Here is a 5897-nt window from a genome sequence, read left to right on the forward strand (position 1 = left end):
TTGTTAATATTTTTTGTTAGTTTGTTTCTTTTAATTTTCTTTGAAGTGAAGTGTGTAGTCGACCGTTTCAAATGGCAGGCAACGACCGTTTCAAATGGCAACGACCGTTTACCAAAGGGAAATTTGCCTCGCCGACAACCCAAGTTTGTTGACAAAAAAATTGCCACAAAATGTTTAAATAGTTTTCTGGTCCTTTATTAATAGCGCTCACGTGAATTTCAAATGGAGTATCGGGAAAGTAAAATTTTTAAGCTGACATATGTTTCGTGTAAACATACATTTTCAAGTAGCGAAAATTTGTATAAGCACTACAAAACTTTTACTGACCATTGTCCGAAGGGACACCCTTTATAAGCTGCAAGGAAGCCGCTGATGAATTTTGCACAAAACCTCGGCCCCTAACACTGGAAAGATAGACTTGGAGAGTTTTTCAGCGAAAGGCTCACTAAGGAAGAGCTTCTAGAGCTTGCCCTCCCGCAAGTCGCCAGAAAGGTGCAAACAAGCTGATTCATGTCCGAAAATAGCAACAAGGGGCAGTCAAAATTGTGTTTATTGTACTGTGCGAAAATTTATTCAAAACTTTTCCCTCACTCCCAAATAAGAACTTGCTGTGTCTTGCAATTCTACAGTGAATTACTATTAGGCCATTGAGAGAATCAAAATCAAAGAGGCACTCCCAGGGGTTTTGGGGAAGAAGAGAACATGGCTAATTTGAACTGGGGAACAGAGGAACAATATCAAAATATTTTAGGGAACAAAGGAAGAAAACCAGTTTAATTTTTAGGGATCAAAAAGCTGGGAACAAGCTTGAAAGTAATTTGGGGAACAAGGAAACACAAGCAAATATTTAAAGGGAACAAGGAGCCCTTGCCCCGGGAGGGCCTGATCAAATGTTCAGGGGGCCCGTTTCTCGAAAGTCCCGAAAACTTTTTGGGCCCGAAAAGCCATCTGTGAAATTGCTAACCGCTTGTTTTAACATGCTTTCAAGGTACCAAAAAGAAAATTAACTGTGAAGTTGACGAATTAAATCCTCTCCGTTCTTGAGATACAAAGGGCATTGTGACACCCGAAAATGGCCAGTAAAGTTTCGGGACTTTCATGAAACGGGCCACTGCCCCTTTCATCCAACAGCTCAAACAAGCGATTCCAACAATTTTTGAATGACCGGCACGAAAAGAAGACTCTCTTAGAGAAATATTTATAGTAACACTTAAGCATGCGAAACAAGTAAAAAAGCACCGTGAAGTATTCCTTGCTGCTAGTTTAGGCATTGTTTCATCTTTCAACATTGCGCAAAACCAAATCAACTCCATTCTCAGAGGGCACTGGGGAAAGAAGCTAGAATAAGAAGAAAAAAACGGGCCTTAATCCAATTCTCCCAAGGTAATCTTTACAGAATAAGATTATTGAAGGAAAACTTTTGAGTGCCAACCTTAAGGTCTTTAAAACAAGCACAAACAATATTAATAATCTATAAATTCACAAAATGTCAAACGGTATATTTTAGTCTCATATTCAATTAGATTTGGCTGCAATATTCCTTACAACTATGCAGAACTGTTTGCCATAAAATGTGGAACATTTCCTGCCTATTTAAATTGGCCACAAAGGGGCTCGAAAAAGCAACCAGTTAAATTTTTGGATAAAGATAGTGTCTGTATGAAAGTCTGACACAATACCTAAAAATTAAATAATTTAATGTGATCAAGACATTGAGTGACCAAGCAATAAACAAACTGCAGCAATGTATGTTAGGTTCACGAGGTGGGAATGAAAAAAATATTCCTCAACCGATGTTTCAATATGCATTTAAATTAATTTTCTATCAACAATTCAAGGGACTGACTTTTCAGTGTCTATTCACTGGTATTGATTTACGTTTCCATGATAAGTTTGAAAGTGAATCTGGCAACCACAGTGCCCTATGAAATGGGAAATAACTTTAACAAACCCTTTAACCTAAGACTTAACAAGGGACACTAATCAATGTTGATGCCCTGCAAAGAACAAAGAATAAATTGAAAGAAGAGTTTATCCACAATGGACAGTTAGTGGCTGCATTCACCAATATAAAGAACAAACACATCAAGTTTCTTCTCGAGCAACCAAGGTGTTCAAGGAGCTATTCAATTTTCAAAGAACACTATGGTTACACAGTGGCTGGGTGAATTCGGGTACCTGGCCTGAAACTGAAAGTTGTAAAGCCAAACAACTTGTTGAGCTACAAATAATTATGTCTACAAATAATTATTGTCTATTCAACCAACCGTTTCTCCTAATTTTGTGTACCATTCACCTGTTGGTTCCTAAATGTTTCGATAGAAACTAGTAATTTATTGATTTTTAATTGATTGACTGTGAGATTCAAAGCACGCATATAATTTAGTTAACAAGTATACAGTATTTGACATTGATTGACACTGTGCGCGTAAGTAATGCGAGTAGGACTTGATTTAGTCAGAAGAGCTAACCAAGATTACACGTGCACGAACAGCTAACCAGGAGTTATAAAGAGATATCGCTAACCTGTAGGATTTGCCAGGGATATATCGCTAACCAGGATCCAATTTAGCCCGCCACAGAAGTAAGTGATCATTTATGTGGAAATTGCATTAGGGAATTGTAAGTTGTTATGTAAGTCAAGAGATTTAAGACGCGCTTACATTCTGGTTTCAGATCGAATAGAATTACCGCAGAATCCGCGACTGTAAATCGACGAGAATAAATAAATCAGAGTAAGGAATTATACGATATGTGGCTGGACTATACTGAGTAATCCGAGGGAACACTAAATAAAAAAATCGCTAACTCAATTAAGGAAGTCCTTTCAAATCATAAAAGTTACTTTGCGCCAACAGGAACAAACGAAAAAATACAAGCACTGAAGAACAAACTGCTCAAAAATGCACGATTCTCTTTGAAACAGCAAAACAGGATCCTCGAGTCACTAAAAAGGTGTTGCATGCTACGTGGATGTTTGCAGAACGATTGCAAGTTTGTAGTCATTGAAAGAAAACTCCACTACAGATCTGATAGACGATGGTCGTGCAAGACTCGCCAAGCGCGTGGAACACCCAACAGGATTGTTCGTTGTTTGGCACAGCACTAAGACCAATAAGACCAATCTTGCCCAAAAACAACAACAATTTTGGCAGCAGGCAAGCTCATCACAAGCCATCGAGGTTGGCATAAAGCAGCATCGCGCTTCACCTGAAGTTCGATCATGATGGACACAAACAAGAGCTGAAAGAACTTCATAAGGTCAGACGACCAAATGTGATTGACCCAACACTCGTTAGAGCGGATCAGCTATAGGACATCAAAGTGCTGAACAAGTCAAGAGATTTCGCCATAAAAATGTTCACTCAGAAACGTCGTCTTCTCCTAGAGAATCAAGTTCAAAATCGATCCTGGTTGTTAATCACGTGTGTGCTAACCCAACCCATAAACTGGATAAAGCGGATTGGCAAATTGATTGTCCGAACAATGCGTGATTTCTGTCTCGCTGAGTTCAAAGAAGCGACGGTTAAGGTCAGCCACAAGAGAAGGCTGAGCGAATGTTCACCGATCTAACCAATCAGAATGTAAGCAATTGGCGTGACGTCGGATAGCACAGTTTTTCCCGCTCGCTGAATTCTGATTGGTCAGTTTAAATTTCAGTAGCTCTCGCCATATGCAAGGTTAGGGAGATTAAAATGACGAGCGACTGGCTTAGGTGCACCCTTGTCATTCTTCTCAACATCGCGAAGGTGTTCGCGGAATCGGTCACCTAGTCGTCTACCTGTCTCGCCAATGTATAATTTATTGTATAACGTACAGGTTATGCAATAAATGACATTTGCGGAGTTACATGTGAAACGATCGGTGATCTTAACAGATCGCTTAGGTCGCGATATCTTGCTAGTGTTAACAATGAAAAAACAAGTTTTGCATCGTGAGCGCGCACATTTGAAAGTGCCGGGTTGTTCGTTAGTTTTGAGTGCGCTTCTAACTAAACAGGTGACTCAGAGAAATCTGTTCTCAGTAAGGGCCTAACTTTTGTCCCTGTTACCAAACACACCAACAAACTTTCTGTTAAGCAAGATGTTGAAAAATTCCTTCGCCGCGTTCAGTTAAAAGCCTTTTTTCATGACAAAGAGGATGATTCGGACACTTCTAACAAAGATATTTTTGAAACACTTCAAGTTCGCAAATCTAAAAGGACTCCCCCAGAGGGACAATTTGCCTCTTTAGATTTTTAACTATAAAACATTGCTGTTAAGAACTTTGAAAACTTTAAAAAGCGACGATGTTTCGACGTTTACTTAACGTCATTTTTCAAGTCAAATTGAATAAGAAAAAGTTAATTGAATATAAATATACAAAACAAATCCTTAGATAATAAAATCAAGCGCTATTAAATGCGAGAAAATATTTTCACGCAGTGTCACGTAAACAATTTAGCACGAACGGAGTTCTTCTAGGTATTTAGCCCAGGTTTTAGCTCCTTAATAAACAACATCTCAAATATTAAGCAGTCAAACTTCGATCTACATTTTCTCAAAACAGAGAATTGTTTGTCCGACAAAACCTATTCTTTTAGATTTTTTCAGCAAAAAATGCCGTCACGACATTCACAAACTTAAATTCAATCGTAACACTAAATTTTCCAACCTTTCCTCGGAAGAGTGGGCGGCGCTTAAAAATCTTAGTAAACGCAATGACATAGTTGTCAAATCAGCCGACAAAGGCGGCGCGGTAGTTTGGCGGTCCGACCTTTGGCAAAGAGAAGCTTTGCGGCAACTTTCTGACACCTCGTTTTATGCCAAAATCCAGAAAGATATCACCCCCACAAATCAAAAACTTGTCAAAGACACCATTCAGAATCTTATAGTTAATCAAGAATTACCGGACACTGCCACTAATCTCATCATCAACACCCCCAGAACTTCGTGCATTTACTTCTTGCCTAAAATTTACAAACCTAACAACCCAGGTCGCCCTATCGTTTCTGTACTTCAGTACAGTAGGAAACCAAAACGATGCATGTGTGGACATTGCTGCAACATACGATGATTGTTTTTTACGTACTTAGTACTGTACACAAAGGGTACGTAACTTCTGCTCTGTTAAGTTCTGTTCTGATGGAAATAAAGTGCTGACGCTCTTTACGTGCGACAACGGGTCTGAAAATGCTACTGGGGTTAATGCAAATGAACACACATGTGACCCCCTTCTGTAAATATGGTTTAAAATTAAAATTTTCTCGCACCCCGATATTACGGACTCTCGCTATTACGGACACCAAATCGCGGTCTCGAGGATGTCTGCTATAACGGGAGTTGACTGTAATCAGGGGAATCAAGCCTGGGTCGTGCCGCTTAACGATATTTATGACCTTTCGGTTGATGCGTTGACCTTACTGGGCAATTCGGTGGACGAGTTCTCCATGAAACGCCGTGAAATGTTGAAGTCTAAAGTCGCTCCAGCCCACAAGTCCTTCTGTCATAAGACACAGCCCATCACTACAATGCTGTTTGGCGACGAATTGCCACAAAGCATACGGAATATTTCTCAAGTCAAGAGTATAGCTACTAGAAGCATAAACTATGACCGTCGCAAGTCTAGGGGCTCTGTTTATACGAATTTTAAGAAACCTCGCATTGAGAGCTCTCGTGGACTCGTTTCTAATCTGCTCGTTCTCAAAAAGGCAGGCGATCCAAGACCTGTTATTAATTACTCAGTCATTGTATCTTGATGGCATTATTTTCACGCTCTAGTGTCTGCTTTGAATTATGCGAACTGAACCCCCGGAGAGCGGACCATTATGCGAAGGAGAATAGAAAATTAGACGAAGGTTGCTTACCTGCGGGATAACTGTGATTCTCCTAGTATAATACGCAACACCAGGGGTTCAG

Source organism: Montipora foliosa, chromosome 10 (genome assembly GCF_036669935.1).
Source record: "Montipora foliosa isolate CH-2021 chromosome 10, ASM3666993v2, whole genome shotgun sequence".
In the NCBI taxonomy this organism is placed as follows: Eukaryota; Metazoa; Cnidaria; class Anthozoa; order Scleractinia; family Acroporidae; genus Montipora; species Montipora foliosa.